A 13,644-nucleotide genomic window follows, 5' to 3' on the forward strand; every position below is an offset into this window, starting at 1 on the left:
AGCCCCTGAACCTGACCCTTAAGCACCCTCTTAGGACCCTAGTGAGTCACCCCAGCCCAGCCCAGAGCCCCATGGCCGAGCCTCTTACTCCCTGCAAGGCTGCGCACCCATGCGCTGCATGAAGCCTTCTCGGGTTGGAGTCCTAGCAGCTAGGACTCCTTCCCAGCCCTGGTGTTCGAGTCCTAGCATGGCTAGAACTCTCTCCCTGACCCCTCTCATGACCCTAGCCAGCCATGGTCCCAGCCGAGACTAAAGCCAAGCAACAAACCTTGAACCCGAGCCCCTATGATCACCATGACAGCAAAGTGGTTCCAGCTTGTGTTCATGTTCGTGTGCAGCGTTTTGGTTGAGTTCTAGGACTCTAAGTTTCGTGTAAGACACCCTTGATTGATACCCTAACCATGGCACCCCTTAGGATCATTATAAACATTATTTTGGATCAACATACATGATTTAAAAATCATATAAGATTCAAAAACGAAAGTATTCCATGATGCAACTTGTTTTTCATGCAAAAATCAATTAAATAAATATTATGGTGTGATAGATGTTTGAAGAAATGAATATGGCGTGCCTTTGCGTATTTAACGCATGAATTATCGTTGGCGAATCGAACAACGATGACGGAAAGACGACGGCTTGAAACCCTTGCAAACTTTCGAATTTTTCTCTTGATTATGATGTGTGTGCCGTGTCTTTGGAGTGAAATGAGTTTGGAGAGAATAGGGGTGTGGGGCATGGGGTTTGTATGGTTATGGGTAGGTTTTTGTATATTAAATACTTAATTAAACAACTAACAAGGCTTAGGCCCACCAAAGAGGTTAATTATGTCCATTAGTGCTTAATTAAAATATTAAAATTTTATTGCGAAGAAAAATTTGTGAATTTATTAGCCGGGTTGCCAACACGTTCCATTTTTGTTGAAAAACCAACACCGATAAAATTTACGTCCCGGCGTATAAAATCATCTCAAAACCCCTTATTTTCAAAAATAAGAAAAAGATCAATCATATTTTAAATAATTAAAAACAATTATTTATTAAAAACATTTTCCATTTTTTCAGCCATCGGTTTCCGTTCCTCGATCGCAACTCGAATAACCCTTAAAAATATATTTTAATGCATGTAAGTAGAAAAACTACTAAAACATCATATAAACATGTCACATAACATAATCAATTTAGCAATTAACGTCAATTAACATGTCACTTACCGAATAGCTCTGCGTAGCGACTCCTCAAGTCTCTCTCGGTTTCTCAAGTAGCTTCTTCTTCCGAGTGATTCAGCCACTTGACATTGAACATTGGAATAACTTTGTTTCAGAGTCTTCTCTCTTTCCTTCCAAAGATTTGGACTGATCTTTCTTGATAAGTCATATTTGGGGTCAATTGTGGAGGTTCATAATTTAGTGCATGTCATGGATTCGACATGTACTTTCGCAGTATCGAAATATAAAAGTAATTGTGAACTCCAGAAAGCATCGGTGGCAGTGCCAATCTATAGGCTAGTGTTCCAATCCTCTCCAAAATCTCAAATGGACGTATGAATTTTGGACTAAGTTTGCCTTTCTTGACAAATCGTGTAACACCTTTCATAGGTGCTGTGAGGCCTGGGGCCGAAGAGGGCGGGGGATGATCGCTGGTGCCATGAGGTTGCATAGACAATGAGTGGTTCCTGGCAGGCTACTAGGCAGAGAGAACATGGATGAACCGATCTTACACCGGAAGGAGAGGGATTCCGAAACTGTTCAGGTATGGGACTGTGCAGTTGAAGAGGGCTTAAAAGATTTGATTGATACTACTCATATCAAGAATGTGGATCTTAGTTTTCAATAGTTCATCACATAAAAACTCCAAAGTTAAGCGTGCTTGACTTGGTGTAATTTTGGGATGGGTGACCCCTTGGGAAGTTTCCCAGGGTACATGTTAGTACGACATAAGCATGCTGGAAAGACCCATCTTGATACAGTGAGGACAGTCGTCGAATCTGGGACATTCCAGTTGGTATCAGAGCCGACCTCTCCAAGTACGCTGTGGTTTGGGGACGAACCAAGCAGAAGCTGGTGGACATGTGAGGCCCGGGGCTGAAGAGGACGGGGGGTGATCGCTGGTGCCATGAGGTTGCACGGACAATGAGTTTTTCCTGACAGGCTTCTAGGCGGAGGGAACATGGATGAACCGATCTTACACTTTAAGGAGAGGGATTCCGAAACTGTTCAGGTATGAGACTGTGCAGTTGAAGAGGGCTTAAAAGATTTGATTAGTACTACTCATATCAAGAAGGTGAATCTTCTTTTCGTTAGCTCATCACATAAGAACTCCAAAGTTAAGCGTGCTTGACTTGGGGTAATTTTAGGATGGGTGAGCCCTTGGGAGTTTCCCAGGGTGCGTGTTAGTGAGGACATAAGCACGCTGGAAAGATCCATCTTGATACAGTGAGGACGGTCATCGAATCTGGGGCATTACATGTGCTATTTTCACAAATACGTGGTCTCCCACCACAAATTCTAGGTCTCTTCGTCTTTTATCGGCATAACTCTTTTGTCGGCTTTGTACAATCTTCATTCTCTCTCGAATTTTGACTACTAGCTCGGCAGTCTCTTCAATCACATCTGGACCAATCTCTCTTCTTTCACCAACCTTGTCCCAATGAATAGCAAATCTACACTTCCTTCCACATAGTGCCTCAAAAAGAGCCATCTCAATTGATGATTGATAGCTATTATTGTATGTGAACTCCACTAGAGGTAATTTCGGTTCCCAACTGCCATGAAAATTGATCACACAAGATCGCTTTTAATAACTCTCTTGGACTGACCATCAGTTTGAGGATGGAATGCTGCACTGAATAATAATTTGGTCCCCATCGCTGCATGCAGACTCTTCCAGAAAGATGACGTTAATCTCGGATCTCTGTCAGAAACAGTAGATACAAGAATCCCATGCAGACGAATTATCTCTCGAATATACAACTCGACATACTGAATCATGGTGAAGGTCGTCTTAGTAGGTAGAAGATGTGCTGATTTTGTAAGACGATCCACTATCACTCATATAGCATTAAATCCCTTGACAGTTCTTGGTAATCACACAACAAAGTCCATAGTAATATTTTCCCATTTCCTCTCGGGAATAGGAAGTGGCTTAAGTTTCTCCGCTGGTCTTTGATGCTCTGCTTTGACTTGTTGTCATGTCAAACATTCGGTCGCAGAATATCACGCTTCATGCCCGACCACCAATATAATAACTTCATATCCTTGTACATCTTTGTGCTTCCCAGATGAATGGAATATGGTGTGTCATGAGCTTCCTTCATAATGAGCTCCATCAAAGAGTCGTCACTAGGAACCCATAAACGATCTCGATAATGAACTATACCATTCACCTCAGAATATAACTTCCGGCCCTTGGCTTCATCTCTTGCTCTCCGTTTCTGCAATTGCTCATCAGTAGACTGTCCCTCATGGATTCTATCTCTCAAAGTCGACTGTACTGATAAGGTGGCAAGGTTAGGGGCCTCGCCCCTAGCGTATACTGTAAGCACAAACCGCTGTATCTCGGACTGTAACGTTCTTTGAAGAGATAAATGAGTAATAACGGCTGCTTTTCGACTCAATGATCTACCACTACATTAGCTTTTCTCGGATGGTAGATAATGTCACAATCATAGTTCTTCACTAATTCAAGCCATCGTCGCTGGCACATATTCAATTTCTTTTGGGTGAAAAAGTATTTCAAACTTTTGTTATCGGTGAATATCTTGCACTTCTCCCCATACAAGTAATGTCAGGGCACTGCCATGACGTTTACTAATTTTTAGGTGTAAAAAGATCGTTTTATCCCTTTTCGTAAAATTTCTCGTTTTTGACTTTTTCTTGAATTCATTGACTCTAAAATGTCCCAAATAATTATTTAAGCCTACATGAATTTTCCCATAATTTTATTTAGCTTTAATCGAGGACTTGTAAATTAATCTTTATATGTGACATATTAATACGTTTTAATCCCGAATTAAACCAAACCTTAATATAAAATTCCCAAATTGAAAACTTAAACTTTTAATAGTTATTTAAGCTTAAATATAATTTTTCATAATTTTATAGAGCTTAAAACTAGGCGTTTCCCAATTCGTTTTTTTAAACTTAGACGTACTTCCCGATTTTGACTCGTATGGACTCGAAACTTAACCAAACTTGAACCAAAGCTTCCTCACACATAACTAAACCTTTTTCAACCAAAATAAGCTAATTAGAACCCTTGAACACACCCCTATCAGCTACTGAAATTTCTGCACAAAGAGTCCTAGTTCTAGTGTGATTCAAACCTAGCCTAGCTTCGACCCCAGCCCCTTAGCCGCACGACCAGACCCTTGGCCACCCTCTTAGGACCCTCAGCGAACCCTAGGTAATCTCTTGGATAGACGCTAACACCCCGATAGCAGCCGTGTTCCCCTAGTAAGAAAAATCGAAACCCTAAGCCCATGCATCTCCAATTTTGTTCATCATACTTCACCCTAATTTCCAGCCCTTAAACCTTCATCTATGGACCCTCAAACATATGGAAAAACATCCCTTCAAGTTTCCCTACCATGGCAGCCCCTTTATGCATCAATAGGAGGAGTTTTAAAAAAGAAAAACTCTTGTTTTGTGCATGTATAACCATAAAAACGAAAATATAAAAGTTGTATCATGTTTTTCATGCAATCATGTATCAAACACATAATATGGTGTGAAAGATGAGAAAAAAAAGATTAAGGCGTGCCTTTGCGTATTAAACGCACGATTTAACGTTGGCGATTGAAGAACGATGACGACGAGACGATGGCTTGATAAACTCTAGCAACTTGATGCTTTATCCTTCTTGCTCTTGTGTGTGCGTGTGGTGTTTTTGGGAGGAAAAGAGTTTGTATTGTTTGGGGGAAGTGGGCGTGGGGTTTTGTGAGGTTAAGGGTAGGTTTAGTATATTATATACTTAATTAATCTCATAACAAGGCTTAGGCCCATTAACAAACTTAATTAAGCCCATTTAACCCATTAGTGTTTAATTAAAATATAAAAATTAATTTTGTTTAATAAAGTCTGTGAATTTATTAGTCGGGTTGCCAAAACGTTCGTATTTTTGTTGAAAAACCAACACCGATAAAAATTACGTCCCGACGTATAAATTCAACTCAAAACCCCTAATTTTCAAATATAATAAAAAGCATCACCCTATTTAAATAATCAAAAACAATTATTTAATAAAAACATTTTTCTATTTTCAGCCATCGGTTTTCGTTCCTCGATCGCAACTCGAATAACCTTTAAAAATTACATTTTAATGCAACCATGTAGAAGAATATATTTTAAACATGAAAATATGCACAACATAATTAATTTATGCAATTAAAACATATAATTAAAATCCAAGAAAATTTAATAATTGCATGCATGAGGTTTGCGTGAACCTTTAAATTTTCGGGACGTTACAAATGGTATCCTGAACGAAGATCAATCTTTGAGAATATCGATGCTCCTTGCAACTGATCAAATAAATATTCAATTCTTGGTAGATGATACTTATTCTTGATATTGACTCTATTCAGCTCTCGATAATCAATACAGAGTCGCATACTACGATATTTCTTCTTCACAAAAAATACCGGTGCGCCCCATGGAGAATAACTAGGGCGGAAAAAACCCTTGTCTAGCAATTCTTGGATTTGATCTTTTAATTCTTTCATTTTAGCGGGTGCTAGACGATAAGGTGCTTTAGATATAGGAACAGTGCCCAGCATTAACTCAATAGAAAATTCCACCTCACGATCGGGTGGAATGCCAAAAACGTCTTCGAGAAAGACACTAGGAAAGTCTCTGACAATATCAACATCCTCCAATTTCTGACTGATAGGAGCATGTGCGGTAGTGACACATGCTAGAAAGGCTTGACATCCACGTCAAATAAGCTTCTTCGCACACATACAAGAGATAATGTGTGGCATTTGCTTGTTTCTCGCCGCCTCAAAGACAAAAAATTTACCACTAGGCGGTCGAATAGACACTGATCGCTGAAGAAAATCAATCGAAGCTCCATTCGCTGATAACCAATCCATACCGAGAATGATATCAAATTCAGGCATATGGAGAATAATAAGATCTGCTCGAATCACATATTTGAATAAACGAAGCTCCAGATTTTTCAAAATCTTAGACGTGAGCATTTGATCACCGGAAGGAATAGAAACTTGTAAACCCAAACCCATAACCTCAGGAATAATATAGAGTCGCTTGATGAAGGTTTCAGATATGAATGTATGTGTAGCTCCTGAATCTAGCAGTGCTTAGGTAGATACACCTCGAATTATAATCCTCCCCACGACGGAAATTTCTTTTAAATCTTTTCGTGTTGAAGTTTAAGGAATTTCTATCATTATTCTCCCAGAGAATTTAAGGACTTCTTGAAAAATTGCGTTTTAGCCCTTCAATTTTTCGAAATTTGCATTTTAGTCCCCAAAATTTTCGAATAATTTCAATTTGACCATTAATATTTTCGAGAATTCACATTTTGGTCCCTTAAATTCCTAAAATTTTTTGGTCCTTGAGAATTCGAAAATTGCATTAAAGTCCCTTAAATTTCGGAAATTAAAATTTTAGTCTTTAAGAATTCGGAAATTGCATTAAAGTCCCTTAAATTTCGGATATTTACAATTAAGACCTTACATTTTCGGAAATCCCAATTAAGCCCCTTAACTTTCGAAAATTGCACTTAGACCCCTCAAGAATTTTCGAAACCCTTACAAACTCTTAATTATGATTTTTCTTTAATTTTTTGCCATAAGACTTTTATTTAGAATTATTTCATCCTTTGCATAACATAAGACACAAAATCAATACCAATTCTAAGGTCTCAAAATCATATCTTAATTTCCAACTAAGGTAGAGCATGCAACCTAATTTATTCTAGGTTAATCTAGTTCCGAATTCAATTCTAATAACCACTTTAACATTTCATGCAATAAAAGCAATATAAAAATGTTAAATGACTAGGTTACCCGTAATAAAGTCGTGTCTGGCTCCTTTTCAGCTTCTTCTGCATGCATAACATAAGCTCGTCCCACAATAGGTGCTCTTCTCTTCGCGCAATCAGCAGCCTTGTGCCCTTCCTCATTGCAAAAGAAACATTTGAATGTCCCCCATTCACATTTTCCAAGATGTGGGAGATTGCACTCCTTGCATAGGGGCCTATCAGCAGGCTTAGGTGCTCCGGGATTTGGTTGCTTTGGTGGTCCTTGCTTCTTGACTTGTCTTTGAGGCTTTTGAGGCCCTGGAGGTCTAGGAGGACCCATATACGGCTTCTTATTTGGCTGCGAATTATTTTTATGTTGCTGCCTTTTGCGTTGCATCTCAAAATCGATGTCTTTCAAAGATTGCTCAGTTTGAAATGCATAGGTGGTATCGGTAGCATAATCCAGGGGAAGCATCATCATCACATTTTGTCGTATGGTAGGTCATAGACCATCCATGAAGTGTCTAAGCTTCTTCGCAGCATCCCTCACAATAAGGGGTACAAAGTGACAACCCCTATCAAATTTCCTTACAAACTCGACAACATTCGAGTCTCCCTAACGGAGGCTCATAAACTCCCTCTTCAGTCACCCCCTAACATCAACAATAAAATACTTCTCATAGAATATCTCCTTGAATCGAGCCCAAGTAAGAGTAGCAATGTCAATACCATGCTCGGCTCTCTCCCACCATAAAGAAGCATCATCCCTAAACATGTAAGTGACACATTTCATACGATCAGCATCCCCCATACTCAGATAACTAAATTGCACCTCGAGTGCACGAATCCAAGCTTCAGCAGCAAAGGGATCGGTGGTGCCAAAAAATTCCTTCTGCGCTAGCCTCCAGAATTGGTCATAAACATTGTGTTGTGGCCTAGGAGCATGCTGGAACTGCTCAAAGAAACGGGTCATGCACTCAAGTGCGCGAACATCAGCATCCCCATTAGGAGGCGGGATGGATTCTCTTGACGGTTCTCATTGTTCTCGGCCTGATTCTCAATAACAGGGGCACGTCTGGGAGGCATTTTATCTGAACGTTTTCCAAATTCTAACGTAACCAACATGCATTTAAATCTAAGTTTTATAATCATGCATCATATCCTAATTCATTTTAGCAATTTTTTAAACATGTAAAACATATATCCTCGTAAAGCTATTAAACATGCGATGTAAACATGTACTTCATGTAATCATGCAGGTAGCATCATATAAATCATGTAAACTGACAGATTGAGGCATGACGACTGAGCTTCCCTGCACTGATGGTGGCACAACCCTTTACAGAACCATTGCTCTGATACCAACTGAAACGTCCACTACTCGTTTTGCTTAAAAAGTACTAGATTTTTTTTTAAAAAAACACTCACTAATCAAATCCGTCGAACATACCAAAAATATATAAAATATTTTTGTTACCATTTTAAAATAAACCAACCAACTATATTTGAAAATTAAAGGAATAGTTTAAATCATAAAATCGTCAAACATTTACAAAACCTAAAAAGCAATAATTTGAAAAGTATAGCCCATACTATCACCTCTCAAAAACCTCTCAAAGAATAAATAAAAAGTAATAAAATCTTTACCAAAAATCATAAACTTAAATAATAAGTGCGGAAAAATAGAAACGCTGGTCCTCGGGTCATGTGCACCTTCAGCTCAACAAAGTCAACCATCAAGACCTTCATTATCATTATTACCATAATCACCTGCATCGATCACACCTAGTGAGTCTAAAGACTCAACACAACATATTTTGATAACAAATAATGCGTATAAAAATCACATGCAACCGTGAAAATACTTTGACTTAAAATAATGTTCCATAATCATGCATTATCATAACACTTTCCCTTTCATCATTCCATATCATTCATCATTTTATCATAAAAATTTCCTTTTCATCATAAGCATATACATTTTCCTTTTATTGAATTTGGATCGTTAATTATGACTTTCGTATCATCATAAGGTCGATGAATCCATCTATCATGTAACCACAATACTGGGCGGCGGGGACATCAGCGACACTCTCACCCGTCAATTGAGCCTTGACCTTGATAGGGGATCGGTTACGGTGCCCGGTTGCGCAACGGAAGTTTTGTAAAAATGTTTTTCAACAAGAAAACATAACCAAGCACCTCACAATATGTAGTGTAGCAAATAACAATAACACGAAAATATGTCATACATAATGTGTTTTGAGAAATTTACCTACCAATCACAAAGGATTGATTGTGGCTCCAACTTAGTTGTCAAACAATTAAGCTCTTCAAAGGATGACAATCTACAAGCCTCCTTGTTCTTGGACTCCTTCCTTCAAAATTAGGTCTACCACTAACAAGATAAATCCACTCTAATTTTGCACTAGAAAAATTAGAGCATTTTTCATTTGAGAAGAGATAGTTTCCTCAACAATTGAAGAAATAAAAATTGAGGAGAATAAGCTTGAAATTTCGGCCATCTTGTGCTAGGGGAGAGAAGGAAGAGTTTCTTGGTTGTTCAAAAAGGTGTTGTGTCTCCCAAAGACATGCCATGCCTTGGATGTGGAAAAAGTTGTCTCCCAACTCTTCATCTCCCATGCATATTTTTCTATTTGGGTTTGTAACAATTACAAGGCCCATGAACTTTAATTTAATCGTCTCAAACAAATTTGAGACCAATTAAACCTTACTTGATTTTACTCAAGCCCACTAGTTGAATAATTATATCTAATTGGGCTCTACAAGGCCCAATGTTGTTTAATTAATTCAACACTTAAATTAATTTAATTATTTGGACTCTATTAGGCCCACTAGTATTTAATTAATTCAACACTTGAATTAATTGAATTTAGTCCATAATAATGTTTATGAAAATCACAATTTTCAAATATATTATTTGTTTGGCCAACTTTTAATTTAGGAACACTTCCTCAAATTAAAAGTTACATTCTCCTTATAGAAGTCATGCTTCTATTTTTATTTACGCTTATAAACTTCTTTATAAGCCGTTCAACACATTGAACTATTTTACTTCTCAACGGGATCTAGAAAGTTAGCATTTGTGTGACCCTCAATGGTTCAATGATACAACTAGCCCTGGGTTCACATCTCAATGTGATTTGGGACTAAACATGTCCTTATATGAGCATACCCCAATTGCTACATTCTTTATTATCAACTCCTTGATAATAAGAACGTCAGAACTCAAGTCTGATAGTACCCAACCAATCATGTTAAACGCGTAGCAGCATTTGTTACATGATTCCCTAGGTATCAAATGATAGTTCCTGCAAAAACCAATCTATTATGGTTAGCGTACAGTACGGTCCCTTTAACTCATATATCCCGACCGATTCGACAACTATTGGTATATCGAGAGTTGTCAATGAATCGATACTATGTGTCATGTCGTAGTTTCATCGATGGTGTAATCTATAAAACCCCTTTCATAATTACCACCATACTCTGATCAGAGATTTCATACTACATATACATGTGATCACATAGGATATCCATACCTGAAGGTAAGCGGTGAATCCCCGACTATAATGCATCGACTCCTATATGTTTCGACAAAACTCCCAACCTTGCCACCTGATGACCCCATGAGAGTCGGTAAACAAGTCAAAGTGCAATGCTAGCGCATAGAGTCTCAATGTTGTCCTGGGTTATAAGGACTAATGATGTACAACCATAAACTAGGACGTTTTGACTCGAAAAGTGAGAACCATTTGGAAAGTCCTATATGGAGGGTTGTTCATTGCACTCTACCAGGAGCATCTATCGGCATGCTCGGACATCACAATGTCCCCTACCAACGAAACATGGTACTCACATCGCAGATACTAGTCTCAAACTCGAGCGGCCTATATCCTTCTTAGCGGCGGCTGAATCGACTAGGAACTGTTTAGAATATACAGTATTCCAAATATGAGTTTCATGATACTCATCATATGAGCATCTCATATTCTTTCTACTATTTGTATATTCAAGGACTTTATCTATGCAACTAGCATGTGTATGTAGATAAAGATGTGCCAAAACAATAATTTCAAATATTATTAAAATAAAGATTGTTTATACATAGAGTTTCGTTGTGAACATTCGGCCAAGACTTGGCTCGACGGGCACCTACTCTAACAATCTCCCACTTGCACTAGAGCCAACTACCCATATGCTTCAAATCCATCGATTCGCGATGCTTCTCGAATAATGGTCAAGGTAAAGGCTTAGTTAGTGGATCAGCAACATTATCTGCGGAGCCGACTTTGTCAATCGACACTTCTCCTCTTTCCACAATCTCCCGGAGGATGTGGTACTTTCTCAATACATGTTTGGACTTCTGATGAGACCTTGGCTTCTTTGCTTGAGCAATGGCTCCCGTGTTGTCACAAAACACCGAGACAGCAACAACTCCATTAGGAATGATGCCCAACTCTTGGACGAAATTCCTTATCCAAACAGCCTCCTTTGCTGCAGCTGATGCAGCAATGTATTCTGCCTCAGTGGTGGAATCCGCTGTACCGTCTTGCTTGGAACTCTTCCAAGAGACAGCAGAACCATTGAGCATGAATATGTACCCAGAGGTTGACTTCGAGTCATCGATATCGCTTTGGAAGCTAGAGTCGGTATAGCCTTTCAATTTCAGTTCTCCACCCCCATAAACCAATAACAACTTATTTGTCCTTCTCAAATACTTGAGGATGTCTTTCACTGCTTTTCAATGTGGAAAACCAGGGTTCGATTGATATCTACTCACTACACTTAGTGCAAAAGCCACGTCAGGACGTGTAGATATCATCCCATACATGATGCTACCAATCGCAGATGCATACGGAATGCGTGTCATCGCCGCTATCTCTGCATTAGTCTTGGGAGACATAGACTTGGATAGGGACACCATGACACATTGGTAGATGTCCTCTCTTGGACTCATCCATCAAGAACCGCTTCACGATGGTATCAATGTATGTGGACTAGGTGAGACCAAGCAATCTTCTTGATCTATCTCTATAGATCTGTATTCCCAATACAAAAGATGCTTCACCCAAGTCCTGCATCGAGAACTTACTCGCTAACCATATTTTAGTTGATTGCAACATCCCTAAATCATTCCCAATGAGTAGAATGTCATCAACATAAAGCACTAGGAATGTCACAGCACTCCCACTGACCTTCTTGTACACACATGGTTCCTCAGGATTCTTAGTAAAACCAAACTCTTTGATTGTACTATCGAATCTAATGTTCCAACTCCTAGATGCCTGCTTTAGACCATAAATAGATATCTGAAGTTTGCATACCATATGCTCACTTCCGATAGATGTAAACCCTTCAGGTTGAGACATGTAAATCTCTTCCTTAATATCCTCGTTAAGAAAGGGTGTCTTGACATCCATCTGCCATATTTCATAGTCATACCATGCAGCTATGGCTAGCAATATCCTTATGGACTTGAACATTGCAATTGGAGAAAAGGTTTCCTCAAAGTCAACTCCTTGTCTTTGAGTATATCCTTTTGCCACCAATCGTGCCTTGAAGGTCAATACCTTCCCATCCGCCCCAAGTTTCCTCTTGTAAATCCATTTACACCCTATGAGAACAATTCCCTCAGGTGGATCCACGAGATTCCACACTTGGTTCGAATGCATTGAATTCATCTCAAATTCCATTGCTTCAAGCCACTTGGATGAATCGGCACCAGATAACGCTTCCTTGAAGGTCCTTGGATCACATCCATGGTTAGGCTCATCATGACCCTCTTCAAGAAGCAGACCATACCTCATAGGTGGTCTTGAGACACTCTCGGATCTTCTAGGAGCTTGTATCTCCTCTCTTAGCTCTTCGGGTTTGGGTTCTTCAATTGTGGGTATCTCTCGAACCTCTTCGAGTTCTATCATCCTCCCTTTTCTATCCAATAGAAATTCCTTTTCCAAAACGGTTGCATTCCTAGAAACAAATACCTTTGTTTCTTAGGGATGATAGAAATAATATCCAACTGAATTCCTTGGATATCCTACAAAGTAACATAAAATAGATCGACTATCCAATTTATCTCCCACTACCTGCTTCACATAAGCAAAGCATCCCCAAATTATAAGATAAGAATATTTGGGAGGCTTACCCATATATATCTCATATGGTGTCTGATCAACTGCCTTTGAATGGACATTGTTCAACAACAGTGCCGCTCTCTCAAGCGCATATCCCCAAAAGGATGGCGGCAAGTCCATGAACCCCATCATAGACCGAACCATGTCCATCAAAGTCCGGTTATGACCGTCCGAAACACCATTCAACTGTGGTGTAGCATGTGGAGTCCACTGCGAGAGAATCCAATTCTCCCTTAGATACTCTTGGAACTCAGCACCTAAGTACTAACCACCTCGATCCGATCGAAGTGACTTGATGCTTCGTCCCAACTGTTTCTCTACTTCACTTCTGAATTCTTTGAACCTTTCAAAAGCTTCAGACTTGTATTTCATCAAATACACATACCCATACTTCGAAAAGTCATCAGTAAAGGTGATGAAGTAGGCATGTCCATGCTTAGTGGTGATGCTAAGCGCACCGCACACATCGATATAGATCAAATCCAATAACCCTTTGGCTCGCT

This window comes from Primulina tabacum, chromosome 10 (genome assembly GCF_025594145.1).
Source record: "Primulina tabacum isolate GXHZ01 chromosome 10, ASM2559414v2, whole genome shotgun sequence".
NCBI lineage: Eukaryota > Viridiplantae > Streptophyta > Magnoliopsida > Lamiales > Gesneriaceae > Primulina > Primulina tabacum.